Source organism: Taurulus bubalis (assembly GCF_910589615.1).
Source record: "Taurulus bubalis genome assembly, chromosome: 21".
Classification (NCBI taxonomy): Eukaryota; Metazoa; Chordata; class Actinopteri; order Perciformes; family Cottidae; genus Taurulus; species Taurulus bubalis.
This window is the reverse complement of record NC_136609.1, coordinates 3,269,533-3,296,402: the sequence shown is the minus strand read 5'-3', so window position 1 is coordinate 3,296,402 and position 26,870 is coordinate 3,269,533. Positions and strand designations below refer to the sequence as shown.

The 26,870-nt window shown below is 49.2% G+C and overlaps 1 protein-coding gene across 1 annotated transcript in view; it reads right to left on the bottom strand.

Annotated features, from left to right (window-relative positions):
• The window catches only part of ncam2 (neural cell adhesion molecule 2), a gene marked incomplete at both ends in the record, with an annotated part of 216,418 nt that overhangs the window by 66,357 nt on the left and 123,191 nt on the right, over window positions 1-26,870 (bottom strand). The gene's annotated exons all lie outside the window — the stretch shown is intronic.

The following is a 26,870-nucleotide window of genomic DNA, read 5'->3' as shown; positions in this document are numbered from 1 at the left end:
TAGAAATAACCCACAGTTGCAGCTGTTGCAGGTGCAAGATGGTCCCTGGTGAAAAGAGCCATTTCTATATTTTTATCCAAACTTCAAAGTTCCTGTTCAGCCATTTCTCCTTTCAAAGAGACAGATTAGCTTGATACCTTCTATTAGGCACATGTCTGTTGGTGACAGGCTTGTCAGTCAGTTTCACAATGAACGGGATCCTTTCAGCCGGAGGTAATGCTATTTGCGGTTGTCGCTCTTCACAATGAGCGTGTGCAGTGAACAACAGTGGGAAGGGCTGCTAAGAGGCTGAGAAATAGCAAAGATTGGTAAATAACTGCTTGCGGTTTTCCTGTATTTTGTCATGAAGGTTCTTTTGAGAGCCTAACACACTGGAGTAAAGAAAGAAGAAAAAAAGCTAACTGGAAATGTCGCTGGAAGCAATCCACCTTAATGACACAACTACTGTATGAAGACACGCAACATGGGGCTCAGCTGGACGCGTTGAAAGGTAGTAAGCTGGCTTCATTTTAGCTAACGTGAATTTCCCAAAAGGGAGAAAGAGAAGCAGGAGATTAGCTGTGCTGACAAAGAGGTGTGGGGGTGTTTGCATGGCGGAGCAGAGAGTGCGTCTACACGTCTAATGTGATGAGCAATGATTGGCAACTCAGCGGGGAGAGGGTCATTTTTAGGCCGGAGCCTCTCGACGCAGCGGTAGCCTTCGCCGCGCAGCGCCGAGCGAGGAGAGATATTTGATGAGCCTGTCATACCCGCGCTCATCATTCGTTACTCCTCTAGTTAGGATCAAACTACAGCTACACACACACACATAGATTCACACACACATGCTACATAACACGCTAATGAATGCTAATTCTATCCACAACGATGGAAACTCAATAGCAGAGCTCAGGGTGCCTGTCAATGATGGAGGAAATGATGAAATGATTATCTGCGGCTTGGGGGCCGTCGGCGTCACACTGGGATCCTCACTGGCTACATGTCCTTGTAGCCTATAGGTGGCAGTAGAGAGGTACTGCCACCGGCGTCTGAGGAGGCGAAACAAGATCGCCTTATCAATGCGTTCTATCATGTTTGCTGTGCAACTCCACTGCTATATATCACACTTAAGAGCAGAGGGCGATGCATTTACAGCCACAGGTGTTCCCTCCTATCAAATGGCATGGAAGTCCACAGTGAGACAAGCCTCTGCATCAATTTAAATGTGACTTTGGACCACAACTGCTAACTGGGAGAAATGTAGATGTTTTTTACACTTTTTTCAACTTGGACCTTATTTTTCCATGACTAATGGGGACTATTTAATTATTCTAGGCTGCGATGGGCAACTCCTCGCCGTCTAACTAAACTAAACGTGCTTGTTGTTGCCACGAAAGGCTCAGATTGTTGTTTTAAGTGTCTGCCAACCTTCTGGGGGGGAAAAAGACCCTGCAGAGAAATAAAACATATTTTTTAACCTTTCGCTTTATGTGTGTTGTCGCGTGATGCAGCGAGGGTCGTCGGTGTAAAGCTTAGTGTTCCCTAAAAGATCTCCAGAGTAGTGGCAAAATATTTCTCAGAGTGAACAGACAGTGAAAGGTAAAGAAAAATGTCAGATTTTAGTGGAAGTACCGTAAAAGTTGGGTTACAAGCCGCTACTACCTTCGGTCAGTGTCCCTGTTAGCTCCCCTCTGTAGCCAGCTAGCGCTCCTGCTAGCGCTCCGCTAGTTCTGCGCTAACTTCCGCTAGCTTTCCGCTAGCTCTCAACCACCGAAGGTAGCGGGACCAGCCCCGGCTCGACACCCAACTTCGGCAGAGGGGATGGGGGCAATAGCAGCAGCAGCAGGGAGCTAGCAGCAGTGCTAGCTTGCGCTGCTCCTAGCTTGCGCTGCTCCTAGCTTGCTACAAGCGGGGACACTGACTGGAGGTAGGAGCGGCTTGTAACCTGACTTTTACAGTATATTGACCATTTTCAAAAGATGTTGCCCAAATGAGATATTTAGACACAAAAACATGAGAAAATAAGGTTGAAGAATACAGAAGTTGCCCTTTAAGGGTTCTTTAAGCCTCCTCACCGCCATCTGCAATCAGTGGGTAGTTCTTTGTGCATTGCATTGTGGGAGAGTAAACACACTATGCATTGCAGCTGCCCCCTGCATACACATGTAGAGCTTCAAATGAATGCAAATACTGCTCTGGAGTTGATTAATCATGTCTATTTAACCCGATGCCCTTCCACACAGCCTTGCCTCTGACTTAAGGCAGATTCCTATCAGCGCTTCAAGTAGTTTAACGGTTTTCAATTATTAATTGATCCCGGCCCGTTCATGCTGTATGTGATTGATCGCTTAATAAGTTCCTCACAAAACCCGGCAGGCAAAAGAAAAAGGGGCCTGAGCTCTTGTTTTTTTCTTCTTTTTTCTGTGCTGCCAGAGTCATTGTTGTGGATAACATACTGTAATTAAGTTCAACCTGGAAAAAATAATCGTTCTTCAGGCCTTTTTAAGCGGAAATATACAACAATCCCCATAGCGGATATGCATTGGCATTTTAATGAGAATGCTGACTGGATTAGAAATTGGAGAATTTGTTTATTCAACACTGTCTCGCCTGGTGGGGACACAAAGAGACATACTAATTATATCCATTTTCAGAAATGGAATGTTTTCAGCTGCGTTCACCTGCTTATTTCAGAGCCTGCATCAATATGTTATGAGCCCAGTAGCAATTATCAGCTCCAATTATTAGCTCCTCGGAGAAGGGTTGGAGACATGAAGAATCAGACAACAGACGGAACCATTAATTTCCATTTGTAACGTGTCCGAGGCGGTCGATGCCATACATGACTTGCCTGCGGTGAGACTTGCATAATAATAATAATAATAATTCCAGCATCAATTGTGGTTTCAAATAGAAAGAGGAGGGACTTTGACCAGAGAGTTGCTTTAGAGCGGGGCAACCTTGTGATTGACATGTCTTCACCACGGTGTTGCTTAATTGTAACATTTTGGTAGCCTAAAAATATCGTATTCAGCGGGATACGTATAGCTCCACCTTCTCGTGTCACTTCTGGTTCCAGAAACCAAGATGGCGGCGGCCAAAAAGCCAAAAAGAAGGCTTCAAAACGGCCCTCAAAAAAATATCGGTGACATCACGAGCGACTAATTCCACACGTCGTGTTTCATAGTATTCACTTTAAAATGGGGAAGCAAGGTGGTCCTCTTCCTCACCTCCTCCGCTCGCACCTTTAGGAGATAGGGACTAACACATGAGGAGAGGAGGTGAGGAAAGGAACCGCCAGGTGCAACTTACTCCCATCACGTTTGGATTACGAGGTTCAACTTTTACAACCATTTGAAGTTGCCAAAGCCGCCCAAAAAAAACGAAAGCCAAATCCTTCTATTCCTCGAATGGAGGTCATCGAGGTCAACGGCGTAGGAGGACCCCGATGACACGAGGCAGCGACATCTGGACCCCGTGCAACATCGTGCGCTACTTGCCAGCAGCTAAGTCAGTGTGACTAAATCTGGAGCAGACGGAAACGCACCGTTGGATTCAGCAGCGGGATGAATCCAATGTTTGATTGACGGAGGGTAGAGTGTGATTCCATAATCCTGTACTCCATAAAACGGCATGGCTAAACAAAATGCTCCACAGTGAACGTGCCTTTGAGTGCTTGTGTGCGTGTTTGTACACGTAAGAGTGTGTGGGGGTGTATTGTATTTGTGTGTGTGTGTGTGTGTGTGTGTGTGTGTGTGTGTGTGAAAATGTATTAAGCACACAAAGCAGATAGACCCTCAGGCGAAAGAAATGCTCAGCTATAATTGTCTGTGATTTTGTGGAGGAGTTGAAGGGAATTCTTCCCTTGAACCGTAGACACAGAGAGAGAGAGAGAGAGAGAGAGAGAGAGAGAGAGAGAGAGAGAGAGAGAGACAAAGGCGGGAAGTAAAAGAGTGGGTAGAGCGAGAGCAAAGGAGCAAGGAGATAAAATACTAATTACTACGTTTTGTATTCACCCGAAACCTCTGCGTCTCATGCGTTTCTTCAAAAGCTGTAAGCGAAGGTAGAAAAAAAAGATGGTTCCCAGTAAGAAGTACGCTTCAAAACACAGGAAACAGTCGGCATTCTTTAGCGCTGCTCAGGTGAGGGACGGAGGGAAAGTGCAGATGTCGGGGATTTCTTCGTTAAGAGAAACATTCCACTTTATTAAAAGCTGGCATTATTACTATTGCTTATGATAGCATTGCACTGTAGTCCAATTACGTGTTCTTTTCCGTCCGTGAATCCCAGTTCCATTTTTCTTTCCATAACAGCTACTCCAAACGAACATAATAACCCAATCAGGCTTTTACAGGGAGCACTGCATGCTGGGAAATGGAGTGCATTGTATTTTTTAACCGGAGTGAGAAGAAGAGACACTCAGTGAAATATGTTTTTCTTTTCAGGGAGGTGAGGAGTAAATTATGCTTCATAACAACTGACAATATAATTCAAAATTCGGGAAAAAGACAGGAATCAGTGAGTAGAAAGACTTCCAGTATCAGGATGTTTGACTTTGCACAGTACAAGAAGCTCTAGTGAATCAGTTACGTTCCATCGAAGCGAGCGCACCTGAGAGTTTTTTGCCGGTGCTATATATCTGTCTGTTTCCATGCCGAAGAGGAGAGTACTGCTTTTACTCAGCCGACCGTATCCAATCGTGCCGACGTACAGCATCAGACCACGTGTGGAGTCTCAGGCACAACCCACAGCTACCTATTATCTCCCACCTCCTCTGTATCTCTGCTTCTCGCTCACCAACTGCTCTCTGATTTACGTCTCCTTCCTTAAGCCTCTTGTGCTCCAGGCTGCGGTGGCCGTGATGGACCTCTCTCTACGAATATCATGAAAGTCCACACGCATGCACGGCAACATGCAGATACACAGATGTTTGGCTTCAATTGTTTGCTAATTAGTGAGAAAAAGGCAACTTGATATTTTCCTGCAGGTGGATAGATGGGAACGTTTTGCTTCTGTTTCCTTTTGCAGATGGAGAGAAAAAAACTATCCGAAACACGAGTAATACTGGAAACATCTTTGCAGGCTTGATATGGATCATTTGTATTTTTTATTCTGTCATTTGTGTAGATTGGAGCAATTATGCCGGCAGCCCTCGGGGCCGCTGAGTAGATTAATACAACGAGCTGTAGGGAACATTTCAAATTATGACTCAATGAAAGTTCATCAAAGTCCCACCAATGTGTGAGAATGTGACTTTTCTTCAAAGTATTGAACGACCTTGTACCTATTACTTAAAGTACTGCGTTAACACGACATGTCCTTTGCATGACTCCCTAAACCAAAGTTATCATTACAAGCAGAGGGAGTTTTTGTAATTATGAAAATGCAAAATGCAGTCCGTTATTAGCTCCTGCTGCCGCTATTGGATTGGAAACACAAAAACAAATGTAAATTTGATCTTTCAAGTAGAACAATCCTTCATGTGGAGAAAATGAAAAGGTGCACTGAAGACACATTTTAATCAACTTAGATACTCGCCTCAGTTGATTCATCTCGGTCTCTCTTACCAAACCAGTATTGTTGGTGTTTATGTCAACGCATCACGGTAAGTTGTAGAGTGAAACAGTCAAAGTGTTTATTTTACAATCAATCTGATCAATTCAAGTCCATCTGAGGAGCTGACTATATTCCCGGAGGACAAATTGAACACTAAAGCTGTTGAAAAGCCGGTGGGATAATTGAGGCGGTGTCAGAGGGCACACGGGTTGCCAGAAGGGGAAGAAAAAAAAGAAAAAGCGCAGCTCAAAGTGGCGATGCAATCATCGGCCGTGATAGAAAGAAGGAGCGGTTAGCGGCCGGTGTTCCAATCCTGCTTTTCAGTCTTGACACCTCAGAGTGCACACACAAACACACACACACACACACACACACACACACACACACACACACACACACACACACACACAGGCACATGGTCATGCAAAATCACACCAGTAGAGTACAATATGTCAAAAAATATTCATAAACCACAGCAGCGCTCAGACAAATAGACTCCAGAGGACCCGGGTATTGTCTCGTAATCCCCCGTCTTCCTTATTCTCCGTCCCGGAGATGATTTCTTTCCAAGATTGTCGCTCCGAACTGGAGCACCACAATGCGGTAGAATAAATCCCATTTGCTCGGATATTGTGTTCATATTTATGGAAACATAAGACAAAAATGGGGCCCGTAAACATAGGTGCGAGATAATGTCCTCATCCTTATTCCAAAGTAGAACGATGGCCCCAATAGAAATTATGCAGAAACGTCCAACCACTCCTTTAGTTTCCCATTCTTTCTTTTTCCTCTGAGTCCTATGTCTAATCTATTAGTCTTTATTTTGTCTTATCTCTTTTCGCCGAGTCTCCATTTCCTCCCTTTTTATCCCTCCTGTTCCCCCCCTGTCCTCGGGCAGCAACCTGTTTCTGCATATGGCGACATCAGTGAGTGTGGTTTTCTGCATACGCCGGCATCGGCGAGCAGCTGAGGGAAGTCTGGGGCGACGATAAATCCAGGCCCGTCAGTCAGACGGGATGATTTGCTTCACGCCGCCCCACGTTTTACTTCAATTCTCCCCCCATCAGCCTTTCTCTCTTAATACTCAAACCAAGTGGAAAAGAACCTGCCGGTAAGCCAAGAGATTCCATCGATTTACGTTGCGGTTATTCCACTTTCATCTTCAAGGGACGGCGTTTACGACGATGCGGAAACAATGCCGTGGCAATCAAAATCAAGGTGTCTTTTCATCAAGTCGCCCGGTTCCGCATGTCGGCCTTGACTGCTAATGATGTGTTGATCAGGTGTAAAGCTTGTAACATGAATGGAGGAGAGCAAGTGGAGCAGCGCTGACGGTGTTAATGAGTCGCCCGAGCGGCTCCGTTTCCAAAGGATTGTGTCAGTTTCTTCTACGTATTAATAATAAGGTCATCCATCAAGACGAAAAGGTTCCTGTCAAATGATTATGGTAATAAAGCCAATTAAAATGGACGGCCATTTCTCTGAATACAGACAAGCTCATTTAATATATATATACATATGTATAGTATTAAGAGGCCACCTCTGCTGCTTTAGTGGCGCTCAGCATTCACGCTTCACTGTGGGGTTTGATTTCAACTTTGTGGGCTGATCACACTTCCCTGTCGTTGTGGCATCTCGTCCGGCGGCGCGCCATTTATGGCATAAGCGGGCACACATTGGCAGCTGGTTATGAAGTTTACAGGCTGTCAGAGTCTCGTGGCTTCAGCTGTTTCTGGGATTTTCTCTGCAAATAGTCATAACAGTGTGCAGCAGAACTGTTTCTTTCTTCGGAGCGAGAATGGACTCAATGGAGGCGGACGAGCGGTGGGCTGATGTCCCGGTCAAATTCAAAATTTCCTGCCGTTCAAACAAGCATAATATATTGATTTCGTGGACGGGCTCGCTGAGCTCAGCTGATTGCTGCACCGGCCCTCCATAAGCACGCACACAAGTGATGGGAGGCTGTTTTTTTCCTGCTTCTGTGGGAGGAGGTGACTCGATTGAGTTGGGCCAAGAGTGATTCAGTAATAAAAACCTAAAGGCCTCGGAGGCAGTTTCTGATTTCCAGGCATTGCGCAGGGAAGTCTCGTCGGTTTGTGGGAGAGGGAAGGTCCAACATTTGTAAGAAGCAGACAGATGAGCAACAAAGTGTGTGTGTGTGTGTGTGTGTGTGTGTGTGTGTGTGTGTGTGTGTGTGTGGACTCACAGACATGAATAGTCATTATTTCTCCATGGAAAAAGAGCTTATTGTATCAAATCCTGTAAAATGAAGCGCGTTATTTTGCCATCTTTGAAGATAAATGGCAGTTTCAGGCCATACGATCAAAACCAAAGCCAGATGCAAAGAGGGGATGAGTGTCATGACGAAAACACCCAGAAGTACTGAGGGCTACCGTCAGCAGAAAGAGCCTTCCAGTGAAGGCGTGTAGGCGTTGCACCCGTCAGATTTACTCAAACATGAAGCAAGAAAAAAAAGGTTTGCCGTTGACGCCGCTCTCCAAGAAAGAAGCAGCCCACAGAATAAAAATAGAAGTAATCCATTTCTTTGTTCAGCCATTCTCCTCCGCCAGATGTTTGGAAATAGAGCCATTTATGAACGTCTTTAGAGCAACACAAATCACAATAATTAGGATTCCGGTTCACTAATGTTAGCTTGTCTCAGTAAGCGAGCAGCGCGTGGTTCAGAGAGGCCGGATGCAGTGCAGTGGTGACTGTGGGTGGGAGACCAGTTGCTCGCACTGGGTTCAACATTTTTAACAACTGCTCATTATGGCAACACTGGTACATTCACATAATAAGTAGCTGAGAGGGTAGGAGTAAAGCCACCTCAACGCACAGCTTGGGTGTTTAATTAGGTTTTTTTTTGCAATTTAGAGACACAAGGGTCCCTCGGCGCTTGGTTTTGGATTGTACTTTTTATTTATTTAACTTTTAATTCTCCAGGGTGATGTCAAGGCCATTGTACAAGGGCTTCCTGGCCAAGATGTAAAAGTTTCACAATGACAGACTTACAAAACCAAACAAAAGCTCAAAAGTACACCGCTAAATGACGTAGCTAATCATAGCATGATCGGAGGTTGCAGCTCCTTGTGGAATAAAACAGAACAATGCACCGATGCTCCATAAATAGGGCAAACCAACTTCCTCCTGTGATGTATAGCTTCCTCCTCCCCAGAGACTACAAGTGAGTCTGAACTGGTGACCGGAGGTTCCCGCTGAGCGAGACAACTGAATTCAGACTCATCTTTGTGGGACAGAGGGTCAGGAGCAGGCGACTGGAGCGCGATGCTTCATCGGAGCTCCTGTCACCGCTCTCTTCCCTCTTGCACTAACATGAAACTCTCGGTTCCTTCAGTTCAGACTCAAATGTTCAACGCAAAGTAAAGATGTGCAACGCCGGCGTCTCCAAGGACAAGATATAAACACTTGTGTTTCATCCACAGCTGGGAGCTTCTCCCTGTTGAACAGAGACTATTATTTGGTCTCAGCTGGCTAGTCAGGCTCACTCTGACTATATGCAGACCGGCCCAAAAGGAACATTTTCCTCATTCGACTATTCAATGTTTTATACGTGCGATGCACATCAAGTTAATTCATTCGTGTTGTTTACACAGACAAAATTCCTCAAGACATTTGGATTCCAGATTCTAGAAGAAATAAAAAACGTCTCCCGTGCCAAAAAAAACGAGAGCTAAGGTGTGCATGTCAGCTGCTGCTGCTGCCTGTGACGGCTGAAATCTTCATTCTCATTCCATGCACGCTGGCAAATGAGAAGAAGCATGCTTGCTCGCTATTTCTGCCGGCGAAGCGCCCGCCGCCGCCGCCGCCGCTGGGATTGGAAATGGCACGCTTTTGGTGTGGCTGATAATTCCCCCGCCGCCTCCCGCCGGTGGCTGTGACAGGGCCATTATCTCAGGCCGGCGGATTAATTCGGTCACAAAGGAGAGGTCAGTGGCTCCTGCCAGGCCTCAGAGAGGAGACTCTGGGGATCGTGATAGGGGGAGGTGGATTCGGGCAAAGGCATGAACGTCTTCTTCCGGCCCCGTCGGAGGTGAAATTCAAAAAGGTTTAAAGGCCCTAATTGCGAGGGCACGTCCCGCGACAATACCGCTGCAGACCATTCAAGCTGGACCACCCCGCTAACTGGAATTCACTGCATTGAATGAGGGGGGAACACCGCTGGCCTCTCAATTTGAGTATGAATTGGATTCACACGGAGCTGGAAATGAAACAGGATTTGACGCGTTTGCACGATGAGCCGAGCGGCTTCTGAATCGACTTACGTGTGTAGCCGTGGAAAAAAAAACAATGCATGGCATGTACATGGCATGTACAGTCAAATGAATGTGAAATAATCCTGTCCTACATTCATAAATCTACTAATAATGAGTACAATGTCTCTAATAATGAGGATCATTTTTTCATTAGGCTTGGCAGTCTCATGTCATTCTCCCCTCTGATCTGAAGATCAGTGGTTCAAAGGCTCAACCTGTATTATTCACTTTCCAACGTGTCCTATTCCTTCCACTTTTGTATTTCTATTTCTCTTCCTACCCATCATCCTTAATTTGACTCAAGTCAGAGCCTTTCATCTTTTCCTGTTCTTGCTTCATTGTGCAATGAATTGCCTGTTCACCTTTACTGATTCCTTTCGGATATCATGTCTGTCTGTTGTTCTCTCTCTCTCTCTCTCTCTCTCTTTCTCTATCTCTCTCTCTCTCTCTCTCTCTGACAGTTTTGTGGTTGCCCATGCAGCGCTCTTGACAGAAGCTGCCACCAACTGTCACCGCGGCCCGGCCAACCTGGAATTTGGGATGCCAGGACCAGGCACCGTCGAGTCGAACCCCTGCCAGTTTAGATATTACTCAAAACTTTCTCTCTTCTTCCTCAAACATTATTTCGACAATCGGGATCAAGAGGAGGAATCCGCCCGGTCGACAGGCACTGGCATGTTTCTGCACACTACATTGTGTCATCATCACCTAACTTATCTGTGGGTCTTTTGACTTGTTTTCAACTTTTTGACAAAAAGTAAAATCATGATGAAAAGGTGCTAACATCAAACGAAGAGGAGGAAGTGGGGCTTCAAGCTAAATTCTCTCAATTTGAGACACTCCCCCCGTCCAATTCCATGCACCATGCAAGCAAGTAAGTGTATGAAAGTGGAAAAGCATCCGAATTATGATGCAGAACTTGTTTTCAAGATTTGCTAATTAGCACTAATCAGAAGGTAAAACGGATTCTAATGGGAAGGTCATTTCTTGTCCCGGTGTTTTGCTCATAAATCAAAGTAATGGATAGAAGGACATTTCACTTGATGCTGTTGGTCCCCTGAAGAGTCAGGTAATCACCGGCGTCACTATAATTCATGCAAAGTACATGCACAATTAGTCCAGCAGTGGCCGAGATATTTCAGTGGGGGACGGACAGACCGACGTCCCCCAGAGGTCAGAGGTTAGCCTGAGCATTTAGCATAGAGTAGAAAATTAGCAAAGCTTCAGACGCTAAGCCGTGACTGACTGAGGGATCCATTATGGATCATTTACAACCACCATGAAACACGCTCATGTGACTGGAGTGACTTTGAAGAGCGCCATAAATCCCGGCGTGCCGGACACGGGAACACTCTCGGACATTGCGGAGCATTTCTAAAAAGCCCATAGTGAGCGACCATTGATTAGCTTTTATATATTCAAAGGATGTTTTTCCCCCCTCGGCACGTTTGATCCTCCGCTCTCCACGACGTGCAGCCGGAGGGGAGCTCCTGAAAGAACTTTAATCTCTGACTAAACACCCGATGTTTGATGTTAAATGTCACAACATATCGTCTGCGAGAGGCGGACAAATCTGTGAAAAAGGTACGCGCAACATGTATTTTAACAAACCGCATGCGATAAGAATTATTAAATGATGGAAAATAAGCAAATATGGAAAGGCTGCAGAAGACGGAAAGCTATTGATCGGCAGTTACTCTGTTCATAAATCACGAGTGCATGGAAGACAGACAGGCAGACAGAAGCTCTCGGGCCTTTAAGCTGTCACTTACTATGAGTAGGGGACAGTTATAATAAATAGGCGGACAGATCTCCGAGTGTGTGAAGGTACGCTACTAGACGCGCATTCAATGATTGCTCAGCTGTGGCACTGAGTATTGCAGTGAGCACATTAAAGAAGAATATGTCACGAGCTCTCTCTCTCTCACACACACACACACACAGCTGATGGATGATAGCGGGGTGTGAATCTGCATACATAGGCTCCGCTCCGCATGGCCTTCAATTAGAACTGTGGGGAACATGCACTCAGCGCCCCGCTGAGATAAAGGTAGGCAAACAAATAACTATGCACGGCGGCAAGTGTTCCTCTCGAACTAACCACCCTCCCATCGCACATACGCACACAAATTAGCATTACAACTTGACAACCGTAGGGCCGAGGCAGACTGCATACGTGTGTGTGTGCAGCCACTTATTCACCAAACATTTACGCAGCAATGCATCACATTCACAGGCGGCTTACAGTACGCGACACACACACGTACAGTGCACCACTGCGAGAGCATCCCCGACTCGGATAATTGTCGTCGCTGTAACTCGAAAGACAACATATCCCCCAGCTTTAGAATTAGCATATTCATTATTTAACTGGGGAACAGCTGGCTAATTGGCAAATGAAATGCTTTCAATAATGTTCACACGAGAAGCAGAATTTGATTAAACAGAATCTGGGGGAAAATAACGGAATAGAAATGAGCGTGCGGCACGGAGCGCTAACTTTCGGCGACGTGGACAGAGTGACGTGACGTCGTCGAGTTTGCTGCGTCCGTGTGCAAATAAAAAGGGAGAGATGGATGAAAATGTGGCGACGATTACGGCAGCTTCCCACCCGGGCGCTAACTGTAAACTCTCGATGTCACCGCTCGGCTCTGGCGCAGGTACTCCAGCTTTAATGCACTGCCAAAGCCAACGGACTCATGTCGGCTTTCTAAATCAGAAAGGGAGGAGGAAGGGGGTCGGATGTGCTCGTAAAAGTGCCCCCTCGATTCTCGTCTCCTACTCATTCAAGTTAATGACACACACTCTCGGGCCATACATCAGGTTCTGTTTGATCCTGGTCAAGGATATTAAACTTTGATGGGTTCCCGCATCTACTCGTCCCATTCCATCCTTTTTGCCGAGAACAGCGGCGCAGGGTTCATTCCATGTGTGCACCCGTCTGATAGCCAACAGGAAATGACTCATAAACACAGGGCCAAAGTGTCGGCGCCAAGCTGCCACGGCTTCGAAAATGCCTCGCATCCATTTCCGCCAATTTCTGCTACTTGTGATCCACAACAAAAGGTGACATGTGTGTCAGCGGGGCGGCGGCGAAATAGAGCCGGGAGAGTGGGAACGAAGCAGCGGGGCAGCGGTACAGCAAGAGGAGGGGGGTGGGCGGAGAGACTGTCGGGGGGGAACAGCGGCAGAAAGTCGGCGGTGGCCGTCACCACACATCACCGAGCCCGGCTGAGGGACAATGGAGGGCGGAGATCAATGCTCAGCAAACCCCTGGTGGCCGCTGCCTCGCTGCTGGGTCACATCTCCAAAAAAAGTTGTTGTTCTGCGGTGACGGGGGGGACGGGAGCTTATCGATTCCCGGCTTCGTGACACAAGGGTTAACCCTTCCTGCACGGATTTATGAGAAAGTGGAAGCAAACCAATCATCTTTAAGGCTTTAATGGTATGTGCGTAACATATGGGACCAGTCCAATCATGCTTCATAGTGAGATGTGTTTTCAAAGCACACTTTTAATAAAAGCAACCCTTAGAAGAAAGCTCATAACAAAGTGCTCTGGTGTTACTCCCATTGTTTATTTTCTCATTCCACCACTTTGCATTTAATTGTACACGGCGGCTGGTGGGCGAGCGTCGAGCTCGCCGACTGTGACGACCCTTTGTGTCGGCGGCTGTTTCCACACAATAACTGGCAAAGGGCCGTGCCGACGTTTAGAGACGGAGGCCCCGCTGGGCTTGCAGAGCATGCAAATGTGTCCCCACTCTCTCCAATGGGTTTTTCCTTGCTCTTTTCCCCCTGGTGTCGTTGTTGTTGTTGTTGTTGTTGTTGATAATAGTGTTTGTTGTCGGGGCCGCATGGAGGGAGGCGGTGGGGTGGCATTGCGGGCTCCCACAGCTGCGCCACGGTGGCCCGGAGACAATGGCCGTCCTGGGCGGCTCTGACGCAGTGCAACAATTGTTTGAAGAAAGAAGCCGACGCCAAGTCAGGAGCGCTTCGTTCCTGCTTCGCATTGGAAATGAGCGGCGCCATCTGGGAGCGAGCAGGGGAGGAGGTGGTAATCTCGCAGGCTTTTAACGTATATTTATGCATCAATGCGGCAGGTATTTGCATAACGCGCCTGTGTTTCTGTGCAACAAAGGCGTCTCGTGAGGTCTTTTAAGAGCGAGGCCATTGGTGGAAATCGTAGCTGTCGTGGCCGCATCGCCCGGGTGTTGTTTACACTGCAGAGGCCGAAATAACATCCACTATCAATAAAAAAAAATTCAATTTCGCTCTTCCAGTCATCCCGAGTCTCACTTCTCGGTGTTAATGAGCTGTGGTTTCGGCCGTGGTTATCACCGGAGCCGCCTGTTTAATAATTCACACTGAGAGGCTGCTCGGTTTCGCCATTGTTGCCTAGAATCCTGTTTTGTTTTTTTTGCTTCAAAAGTGTTTACATGCAGCCCGGGGTTGTGGCGGGTGATAGCTTGAACAGTGGACCCCGTGTTCTCGGTTCATGCGTGTGCATAAGATCCTTGTAAATCCTTTGTAAAGCATCGCTCCAGCTGCTGCACAATGATGAACCGCACATATGGTTCAGCTCATATGTAGGAGTAGGTTAGGTCCGTATGAGCTCTGCAGATACTTTGATATGTTGTTTGGCTCTGAAAGGAGCCACGGGTTGCAGCTCTCAGGGCTGCTGTGCCATGCATATGATTGATGAATAAATAACAGTGGCTACCACTGGGGAGGCCCACATTCACAGCATTGCACATACGCTACCTCCTCTCATGATCATCCATCTCCAAAAACATTCCAGTACATCCTCTTCTTATTTCTCTCGTATCCCTCGCTCCCACCCCCCTACTCCTCTGTCAGACATCTTTTGTTTCCATAGAAACTGGGTCTTGTCCCATGCATACTTCTCTCATGGCGGTTTCCTTCCCCGCTGGAAAGGATTCTGGAAGAGTATCACTCCTTCCCCCCGAAACAAGCAGCAGCTCGCTGTATCTACCGGGGAGTTTTCTTACCGCAGAGATCCATCAGTCAACTGTGGGCAATAACATGATGCAGCTATGTATAACACGCTGGCTTACTAGGGAGGCTCGGGTGTGCATGTGATGTAAATCAATGAGAACGAGCATTCGTATGATTGTTGAGGCAGTGATGTAGCGGTGATGTTGACGCCGGTTTTGATGCCGTGGATCAATTGTGACCGCAATATACTGCGGTTTTATTCTGGGCTCCACTCACATGGAAGCAACGGGACCACTGCAAATCAAAAACCTGCTGCTTAACATCAAGTCAAGCAGGAAACAAAATACTGGATGATATTCATCACGCTGAAGCTGGAAATCCATAAAATAGGACACATGGGATAAGGTGCTGTTAATAAATCTGAAGTGGAAAGGAGTCTTTGTGCTTATCTGTATGCTACAGGTTACACTATCTTTTATGACGAGGCACATTTTTATTTCAAGGAATTCTAATGAACCAATCTTAACATTTTATACATTTATCCCAGGATGCTGATCCTTTGATTCTGTTTCTACATCTGAAAAGCATCCTCGAGGATCGTTTATGTAGCGATGGGTGGGGAATCTCAGTTTAATTAAAAGAAGAAGAAGAAAAAAAGAAAATCTTATTTATAATGATGGCCCCGTGCCCTTCATCCAAAAAGGGCAACGCTGCCAAAGAAAGTAAACGGATGGGAGAGAAGATGCGTTTCCACGCTCAAATTGATTCAAGAATCTTTGAAACAAGACACAGATTGGTGCCTCGATGATAATTTGGGATGAGGTGAGAATAATCAATGGTTGAAATGAGGCCAAAGTGCTCAGCGCTGACATTCTGAGCCCAGATGGTGAACAAATCCACAGTCAGACCATAAAGTTCCCCGCTGAGGCCCTTTTATACACAACCAAGGCCTTGTTTAGCCCTGCTGACTCCAGGTCAAGAGGCCCAGGCTTCCAGGTCTCTAAGGGGCCACAAGGGGCCTTTAAAACGAGCTTACCACACCTTTCCCTCCAGACAAAATTATGTTTTGGCGGAATTTGGCAGAATTTGGCTCCACAGTCCAGCCAGTTGCACTCATTTCTGACACCTGAAGACTTACACTTGAGCGAGCCTGTGCTTCTGTTTTGCTCAAAAGACGTGTCCAGCTGCTTCTTTGGTCAGATTTGCAACACCAAGGTGTTTTCCATTGTGAATGAAGAATTAGAGCGAGGCCAGACGAGCGACAGCTACATTTACCCCACTCACAGGGACCGTTTCATAAAACATACCGTAATTAAGTTTACATGCTGATTGTTGTGGATTATTTGCTAAGCCGACACTTGTCAAAACAGAACATGCATTCCTGGTGGCAGCTCACAGTGGGGATTTAACCAGGTTATTAAAGCTTTAACCCATTTCAATACAGCTTGTGCTAAATGGATAACAACCAGAGAGATGGATTTCCATTTTATCCTAATTCACAGGATCATGCCCACGCACTCTATTTCCCGATGGTTCTCTTTTCAGAACATCCATCTGCATCAAGCGTCTCTCTTTCATCATCTGTTAGTATAATTTTGTCTCGTAGTCGGAGCGCTGAAAGAAATGGGAGGCTGCGTTCAGTCGGAGTGCAAAATATATGCTACGGCATAGAGTGCAAAGGGGAGACGCATACATCTACATAATTAATAGGGATTGCCAAATTAATTACTGCGTACTCGTAGCCTGTTATTCTGAATGATCCGACTCCAAGATTTCAACAGATGGTTGCACAGATATCGCATACAAACACTGAGCAGGTATTGGAAGAATTAATTTTACTGCTGCAACTCCAAGTTGGTTCCGCGCTCCAAGTCAGTCCTGTTTTAGTGCCGCTGAGATACTTCGTGGTCTAAAGCAGACAGCTGGGAAGCCAAGCTTGTCCCAAATTAACATGCCGACCCCTCGGACCTTTGAGTGCGACAGCATGGATAAGAGCTCTGCTGGGAGGAGATTGACGAGGCAATTATAAAAAGTTTAAGAAAAAACAGCTGGTCGATGATGTTTTAATGTGCTTAGGGGGAGATATGATGTTGATATTGTTTCTTTAAAGGGCAACTCCGGTAGTTTTTCAACCTGGGCCCTATTTTCACATGTTTTCGCGTCAGTAACCGATGGAAATAAAATTGGTCCAATATTGAGCGAGGATGCGGCAGCTAAACGGGCTGCAGTGTAATCGCTCGGAGCAACTCGGACAGAAATTGTTAATATAAGTGTCTGACGGCATTATGGGGAGGACATAACGGAGAAATGAAACGTCCGTCTTTATCTGGATCTGGTCTGTATGTTATTGTGTCATGTGACTTTTGGCTGGAAGACAATGGCGAAAAACGCCAGTTGGAGATTGTCAGAGTTCGTTGTGTTTGAGCTTAGATCTCAAATATTTTCAATGACATATTGAATATTAAGCTGATTTCAGAGAGACTTTACAGAGCCAACGGACAGACAAAAGGTGGGAGAAGAAGCTTTCATTTCTCTGTGGTTCTTTCTCTAATGTTGTCAGACAATCTGTGGACAGCTTCCCAGAGGAATCACATTACAGCCCGTTCAGCAGCTGCCATCTACAGTGTTATCACTCAATACTGAATGCAAGGAAATATTGTCCAAATCAGTCAGTTAGACACAACAACATGAGGAAATAAGGTTGAATTGTATTGTGTTGGGACTTCTTTCGGATTTCAGTCGTGTCTGAGGATAAAAAATGCATCATTTATATCCGTATTTGTTTTGTTCACCTTTAACCACTGTGTTTTTCTTTTTAAATCCCAGTGCAAATAAAATAAACATTGCAGGCTAATGCCAGGCCATCGCACGAGGGAAGGACAAAGCTCCATTAACCTTTGAAAGAGAATCAAGAAAGTAGTCGCAACTTCAACGAACCAGCCGCTTGTCCAATCGCAACTAATGATTAACTGTATCCCCGCCTCCAGCAGCGCTCAATCGACACGACATAGTTCACAATTCTCTTAATGGCTCATTCAATCGGTCATTTACGGCTCACCGGGGTGAATCGGCGGTCCCAATCCACTATAAAGATGGAACAAGAGTCGCACATCACTAATCAGACCATTAACTCTCGTGCAAAGACGGGAGTGGCGTGACGCTCGGCTGCCGGTGGGCTGACTCAACAGACAACGAGCCAAACCCGGGGCTGTTCCACCGCTGCCCTCTGTGAGGAAACAACAAATGTTTGGTTGTGTCTAGAATGTTTGAACAGATGGAGCTGAACCGCTTCTGCCAATGAAGCGATAGCCCGCCCCAACGCAGCGATCCACGGACAGGAAGCACCGCCTACATCATGCTCGACTTCACACACATATCTCCCGTGTCAAAACCCCCTTCCTTAGTAACTTCCCCCCAGCTCGTCTTTGCGATAACTCAACCTGACCCCCGGGGCCCCGGCGAAACGCCGCTCATTACGCCGGGTTGTTTTCTCGGCAGAGACCCGGACTCCTTCATTACGGGGCCTCGGCGTGCTCGCTGGCGAGGCCCCCAGGGCTCGTTATCGATAGCTCCGCAGTGAGCAGCCCGGCCGATTGGAAAGACTGGCTGCCGCGTGACTCAATGGACGTGCGGGGGCGAGCAGGGAGAATTCATTAGAGCCTTGTGGCGCCACTAAATCTGATGCAGCAACCGCGACTTATGCCTTGGTCTGATAGGAGCAATTTATTGCCCCACCCCCCTCTGTCCTGTGATGTGAGGATGAGAGGGGCTGTAAACACTGGGCTCTCCTTGCAGCATGTGCAGATAACGGTGGCAGAAGGTTATCGGCGTCGCAACGGGGGTGATGTATGCACGGCAAATACGGGAGAGTGGCGTACTGGCTCCATCTCCTTATGGCCTCGCGTCCGTGTCTTTGAACTTTGCTGATCTGATCGCCGAGATCGTCTCAGGTGAATTCAACACACAGCGATCTCATCTTGTTCCAAATGCACTCAAAGCTACAAGTGGAATCCTTACCTGCAACCTCAGAGTGACCATTGACCTCCTTCAACATAGTGGCCACAAACCTACACACACACTTCTGTTTGGTAGACACACTCGTACTCGATGGACGCTCCAAGAGGCCCTTAAAACAAGCTGTTGAATACTGATTACAGGCTCCTTCATTACCATGTGTTTAATTGGTGCCGTGTTTGTATCCTTTTCCCGCCACGCCGCTCCTCAAACCTTCCGCCGAGCTCTCGGGTGTGTTTACCGCCGCGCTCGGGCGACTGAAACGGCGCTCTGGCTCGGGGACAAAGGAAACAATGTCCCTGTTTAAAGGCTGTTCTGCTCGTCGACAACACCCCTGGCAAGCGGAGGTGGCTTCTCCAGTGGCTGGTCTTGACTGTGTGTGTGTGTGTGTGTGTGTGTGTGTGTGCTCTGGCGACTTGAAGGAAGAGACAATGGCGGCTATCGCTGGGAAACGAGGTGCGTCGCCACTGGATGTGCAAGTGGATGGAGGCTTCCTGGCCCTTATGAGGTTACGGGTAGTTGATGCACACACACACACACACACACACACACACACACACACACACACTCCTTGCCCAATTCACCCCAATTTCTGTCGCTGGGCCGTCTTGCCCTGCGGAATCTGGTCCATCGATCTATCCGGGCCGACTTGAGTAAATGTACTATTCACAATCTGTCTCCCTGCCTCTAATTTCCATTTGAGCAATTGGCCGGTATGGCTGGAGCATCGCCCAGAGGCCGAAGTCTATGGAGAGTGACTCTATTGTCTAGTGCTTTATTTATCCCTCTCTGGGCTTGAAACCTACCCCCCTCCACCCTCCCCCTCCGCCAGCCACCACCCAGCAGCTCGGCAGCCAGGAGCAGCAGAAGAAAGGACGCTGTCTGCTACGGCTACGTCGACTGGAGGCCGGCTCATGCCGGCTGGCGGCGTTGTGGCGGTTTGCAGGTTCACTGGCGCCGGTTTAAACAGCCGCGGCATTCAAGGGAGCTCCGACAACATAAAATAAGCTCTTTTTTTTTACTTGCTTGAGGGTCGTGGTGACTACCATGTGATTGCAATGTTCACAGACAAATTAGCATTTTGCACTTGAAACTACAAATACCGCAGCGAGCCAGGACGTTCCTCCGCTGACGGGAGCAGCTGCTCGAAAGAGGACCGATAACAATGTCAGCAATTACTTTTCCCCCATAAAATGCCGATAGTTTACTGGTACGTCTCTATAAAGGTACCTAGCAAAGCAAAATGATCAAAACAAATAATCAAAGTTAAGTTATTCTGCCAGGGGAAGACCATGTGGTTGACCTTAAATGAACCTCAGGGGGTCACAGAGGCAACAAAGAAGCCTTTACACCTCATATGTCAAATATAAAGTGCTTTGATTCATTGTACAGGATGATAATGGAAAACTTCACCTCACATGACCCTCCCATGATGAAAGTGCTCTCAGTCACAATAAAAGAGGCTCATGCTGTTGGGTTCCCTGTCTGCTCGTGGGTCTCCACCCCTGGTTTCCGCCCACTGCCACGCCCCTCTCATTCATCCCAGCTGTTGTGCATTGCCTTGATCACCGGCAGGTGATTTAGGGACCACTGCGTACCTGGCTCATTTGTCGGGTTGTTCCAGTTCCAGTCTGGTTTGCTTCTGCAGGTGAGAGTGGATCACAAGAGCGGTTGAGTTGCCCTCCCGACTCTGGAGCGGAATCAGTCTGGCGTGCTTCAAAAGCATTGACCACAAGAGCGGTTGAGTTGCCCTCCCGACTCTGGAGCGTAATCCGTCCGGCGTGCTTCAAGAGCAGCCTTCACAAGAGCGGTTGAGTTGCCCTCCCGACTCTGGAGCAGAGGAGGTGGATCTCCTGTGTTCGCTGGACATTACCGTTGGTATTAGTCTGTCTATTCGTTGTGTTTTGTTTTATCGCAATAAAGTCCGCCCTTGGAACTTGAACTGCTGCGTCTGTGCATTTGGGTCCTCAACACCACACCCCTTCTAACAGAACAACCCGACCAAGGATGACGGACCCAGCCGCCGCAGCAGCATCGCTTGCTGCAGATCAGCTGCAGGGGGCAGTTGCCTCGCAGGGCGCTCTCCTCGGCCAACACCAGCAGGTGTTGCAGGACTTACTGAACTCCCAGCGTACCATCGGTTCCCAGATGGAGGAGATCGGAGGCATGTTGCACAACCTCTCGTTGCGCCGCCCCGCCGCCGCGGAGCCGGTCCCGGAGAACGAGGAGTCCGCCTGCACCCGTGAGTCCTTTGTTCCCTCTCCTGTGCCTTATGGTGGCGCGTCTGGGGAGTACCGAGGGTTCATGCTCCAGTGTCGGTTTGTTTTCACCCAGCAGCCCCGCACGTACGCCTCGGACAATGCGAAGGTGGCATATACGGTGGGTTTGTTACGTGGTAAGGCGCTGGTCTGGGCTGAGGCATGGCTCCACAGACGCCCTGCTCGGGTCTCCTACGAGCGCTTCAAGGAGGCTTTCGAGAGCGTATTCGACCACCCGGTGTACACCCGGGACGTTGTACAGCGCCTGCTCGGTCTCCGCCAGGGGTCCACCAGCGCAGCAGAATACTCCGTGGATTTCCAGATTCTGGCGGCGGAGTCGGGTTGGGGGAATGAGGCGCTGAAGGGGATATACCGCTGCAGCCTGTCGGAGCTTCTGAAAGATGAACTGGCCGTCCGGGACGAACCGGATTCCTTAGAGGAGCTCATCGCTCTCACAGTCAGGCTGGACAGCCGTATTCGGGAACGCCGTCGGGAGAGGAACTACCGGCCTTCCAATCCGGTGCGCCAGTTTTCTTCCGCTCCCGGCTCTCAGCCTCCGAGCCCGGACAGACGGTACAGCCAGGAGCGCGCCCGCTCTCCTTCCTCGGTCCCTCCCCCGTTGGAACCGGAGCCGATGCAGCTCGGGCGGACTCACCTCTCTCCGGAGGAGAGAGAGAGACGCCTCCGCACAGGAAGCTGCCTGTACTGCGGGGAGTCGGGACACCGCAGGGCCGTGTGCTCCGCTCGGCCAAAAGAGAGAGCTCGTCAGTAGGAGTGGGGGTGCTGGCGAGTGGGTCAAGGAGAATTCCCCATTCTGAGTCTCGGTCATTATTTCCTGCCACCCTGAGGCTGTCATCGGGCCCTGTGCACCTGTCAGCCCTCATTGATTCCGGGGCTGAACAGAACTTTTTGGACACTGACTTTATTAGGAGCCAAGGGATTCCTGTGGAGGCGCTAGAGCGCACTCTGCTGGTAAGCGCATTGGATGGTAGTTCACTGGCGGAGATAACACACTGGACTCAGCCAATTTCCCTGCATGTGTCTGGCAATCACAGCCAGAGTACCCGGTTCTATGCGTTTCCGTCCCCCCAGACACCCTTGGTTCTGGGACTTCCCTGGCTCAGGGAGCATAATCCTCAGATTGATTGGGCTGGAGGTAAGATCACCGGTTGGAGTTCTGCCTGTCATTCTCGCTGCCTCAGGTCTGCGCTGCCCCGTCAGGTTATTCCTCCCAGCAGGCCTGACACCGGTCCTGGCCTCGTCGCAGTGCCTCAGGAGTATGTGGATTTGGGAGAGGCGTTCAGCAAGGAGCGGGCTCTTTCACTTCCCCCTCATCGTCCATACGATTGTGCCATTGACCTGCTCCCGGGCGCTCCACTTCCCTCGAGCCGGTTATATAATCTCTCCCGGCCAGAACGTGAGTCTATGGAGAGGTACATCACGGACTCGGTCGCCGCTGGAATCATACGCCCCTCTTCATCACCTGTGGGAGCGGGTTTCTTCTTCGTCTCGAAGAAGGATAAGAGCCTCCGTCCCTGCATCGACTACAGAGGTTTGAATCAAATCACTATCAAGAATAAATATCCGTTGCCGTTGATGTCCTCTGTTTTCGAATCCCTAGCTGGAGCCAAGATATTCACCAAGCTGGATCTCCGCAACGCTTACCACCTGGTCCGAATTCGCGAGGGGGACGAATGGAAGACGGCCTTCAACACACCCCTGGGACACTTTGAATATTTGGTGATGCCGTTTGGACTAACTAATGCCCCTGCCGTCTTTCAGGCCCTGGTGAACGATGTCCTCCGCGACTTCTTGAACCGTTTTGTGTTTGTGTATATTGATGACATTCTCATCTTCTCCCCGAACCCCGAGGAGCACACCAACCATGTTCGCCTGGTTTTGCAACGGCTGTTGGAGAATCAGCTCTTCGTGAAGGCTGAGAAATGTGAGTTCCACGTTACATCTGTGCAGTTCCTGGGGGTCTTTATCGAGGAGGGTCAGGTGAGAAAGGACCCCGAGAAGGTTAAGGCAGTAACGGAGTGGCCGGTGCCCACTTCAAGAAAGAAGCTTCAGCAGTTTCTGGGGTTCGCCAATTTCTATCGTCGGTTCATCCGGAACTACAGCCGAACGGCAGAACCACTGACACGACTCACCTCTTCCAAGGTCCGTTTTTCATGGACCCCAGAGGCCGATGGGGCTTTTCGTGCCCTCAAGGATCGGTTCGTCTCGGCCCCGATCCTGGTCCACCCAGACGAGACCCGCCAGTTTGTCGTCGAGGTGGACGCCTCGGACACCGGAGTCGGAGCTGTACTTTCCCAGCGGTCCGCTTCCGACTCCAAGCTCCATCCTTGTGCCTTCTTCTCCCGCAGATTGTCCCCGGCGGAGAGGAATTATGACGTTGGCAACCGCGAACTGTTGGCGGTTAAGTTAGCCTTGGAGGAGTGGAGACACTGGCTGGAGGGATCGGTGCTTCCCTTCATTGTATGGACCGACCACCATAATTTGGAATATATCCATTCGGCGAGACGCCTCAATTCCCGCCAGGCCCGGTGGGCTTTGTTCTTCACACGCTTCAACTTCACCATCACCTTCCGGCCAGGGCACAAGAACACCAAGCCGGACGCACTCTCCCGTCAGTTTGCTCCGGAGGAGGGAGGTTCTACTCTCGACACCATCCTGCCCGCCTCGTGCGTGCTGGGTGCAGTTACCTGGGAGATTGAGAGGGTGGTACGTGAGGCCCAGCACACCCAGCCTGATCCCGGAGGAGGTCCCCCGAACCGCCTGTTTGTTCCTGAGGCCGCCCGTTCCCAAGTCCTGCGGTGGGCCCACGAGTCCCGTCTTTCGGGCCACCCGGGCATCCGCCGAACTATAAACTGGCTCCGCCGCATCTTTTGGTGGCCATCCCTCGAGGAGGATACGCGTTCGTATGTGCTGGCCTGCACTACGTGCGCCCGCAACAAGGCTTCGCATCGACCTTCCGTGGGGTTACTCAGACCACTTCCTGTGCCCCAACGCCCGTGGTCCCATATCGGTGTGGATTTTGTTACTGGTTTCCCTCCATCTGACACCAACACCGTCATTCTGACGGTTGTGGACCGGCTTTCAAAGGCTGCTCACTTAATTCCCCTACCCAAGCTTCCATCGGCCCGTGAAACCGCCGATCTGCTAGTTCTACATGTGGTGAGGCTTCATGGCATCCCGGCGGACATAGTTTCGGACCGCGGTCCTCAGTTTTCATCCCAGTTGTGGAAGGCCTTCTGTCACACCCTCGGCGCCACGGCCAGCCTCTCCTCAGGATTCCACCCACAGACTAATGGCCAGACTGAGAGGATGAACCAGGAGCTTGAGGCCATCCTCAGGTGTGTGACCGCCACCAATCCCTCGTCATGGAGCCGTCACCTTCCGTGGGTCGAGTACGCCCACAATTCCCACACATCTACTGCCACCGGGCTGTCCCCATTTGAGGCCTCTTTGGGTTTTCAGCCTCCCCTGTTTCCCAGCCAGGAGGTTGAGGTTGCCGTACCTTCGGTCCAAAGCAATGCCCGTCGTTGTAGACGCGTGTGGAGAGAGACTCGGGCCGCTCTACTTCGCACAGCAGAACAGAACAGGAGATCGGCGAATCGACGGCGTGTTCCAGCCCCGGACTACCGTGTTGGTCAATTGGTGTGGCTTTCGACCAAGGACATCCCCCTCCGCACCGAGTGTAAGAAGCTCTCCCCCAGATATGTCGGCCCTTATCCCATCATCTCCATCGTCAACCCGGTGTCGGTCAAACTTCAGCTGCCTCGTTCCATGAGAATTCACCCAGTATTTCATGTCTCTCTCCTCAAGCCCGTTGTCTCCAGTCCCTTAAATCCTCCGTCTGTGCCCCCTCCACCCCCCCGTCTCATTGAGGGGGGCCCCGTCTACACAGTCAATCGCCTCCTGGATGTCCGCCGGCGGGGTAGGGGATATCAGTACCTGGTAGACTGGGAGGGGTATGGCCCAGAGGAACGGTGCTGGGTGCCCCGTTCTCGGATTCTTGATCCGGGGCTCATTAGAGACTACCATCGACAGAACCCTGGTAGATCCGGTGGTTCGCCAAGAGGCTCCCGTTAAGGGGGGGGTACTGTTGGGTTCCCTGTCTGCTCGTGGGTCTCCACCCCTGGTTTCCGCCCACTGCCACGCCCCTCTCATTCATCCCAGCTGTTGTGCATTGCCTTGATCACCGGCAGGTGATTTAGGGACCACTGCGTACCTGGCTCATTTGTCGGGTTGTTCCAGTTCCAGTCTGGTTTGCTTCTGCAGGTGAGAGTGGATCACAAGAGCGGTTGAGTTGCCCTCCCGACTCTGGAGCGGAATCAGTCTGGCGTGCTTCAAAAGCATTGACCACAAGAGCGGTTGAGTTGCCCTCCCGACTCTGGAGCGTAATCCGTCCGGCGTGCTTCAAGAGCAGCCTTCACAAGAGCGGTTGAGTTGCCCTCCCGACTCTGGAGCAGAGGAGGTGGATCTCCTGTGTTCGCTGGACATTACCGTTGGTATTAGTCTGTCTATTCGTTGTGTTTTGTTTTATCGCAATAAAGTCCGCCCTTGGAACTTGAACTGCTGCGTCTGTGCATTTGGGTCCTCAACACCACACCCCTTCTAACACATGCAATATAGACCGCTGCTTTATCTTAAAGGGACAATGTGCTGTATCTGCAATGAAACAATAGCCACAGGTGTTGCCAACATATTTAAAATATCGAGTACTACAAAGAGCCTTTCGATTCTTAAAATCAGAAGAACAAGAGAGTACCCCCCCCCCCCCCCTGAGACAAATTTCGCATTCATGTTTTGTTTTTAATATCACAGATGAAGCTGTTATTAATACTGCACAGATATTCTACCATTATGATGGATAGCGCCTCACAGCTTTGCTTTTATCACCGTGCTTGGAATAAGATTCCCGGCAAAAAAAGCGTGAGGAAAAGTATCTTTTCATAAAACATTTCAAATGCGTTGACATCAGAGAACGGCGACGTGGAACTGTGTCATGTATTTCTGCAAACAAACCGGGCGAATACTTTTCAAACATCGCAGAGTAAATGATCCGTCCCTTAAAGCAAATTAAATGACGCATTTTCTCATTCTCTTTGTGGCCGCACACGCATGAAGAGAATTAAAGAGAACTTCTCAGCGACACGACTTTCTCCCTGAAAGCCTTCATTTGAAAAAGAAAATGACGAGATATTATTTCACGTCAAAGATGAAAAAGGAACTCTGACATGAACCAAATCTTTTTTGAAGCGCCGAGGCCGCCGCGAGCGGGGGGGGGCGGGGCTGTGATTGAAGTTGTCGTATAAATGTCTACTGTGTGCGTCGATGGGACACCGGGGAGCAGGCTGGAGTCGTCAGAACTCACTTCTGAAAGAGGTGAAAACGGGGAATGATGACAGACATGTGGGTGGGAACCAACAGACGGAAAAAGGAAGGAGCAGAATTAAACAGGAACCCAGGAATCAGACTGAGCTCTGTCACTTCTTCACCTCTTTTCAAACAACTCCCGTGGTCACGCGTGACCATCTGCCTGCAGGACACAGGTGCCTGTCTGACTTTGGCTCTGCCAGGACCCCCGTCCACCTGCGGTGACCTAACAGAGCGCCCGTCTGCTTAGAAAGCCCCAAACCTGGCTCAATTAGCTCCTCAATGTGTGCCTGGCTTGTGTCACAGCGTATCCAGGTGCATGTATGTGTCGTGACGCTCAGGTGTCAGAGAAAGAGAGAGCGGCGGACATTTAGCCGTCTATGAGACAACCTCATGCTCGCTGTCCTTCCCAGTCGGCCAGTACTAAGCAGGCAACAGATGGCCCGC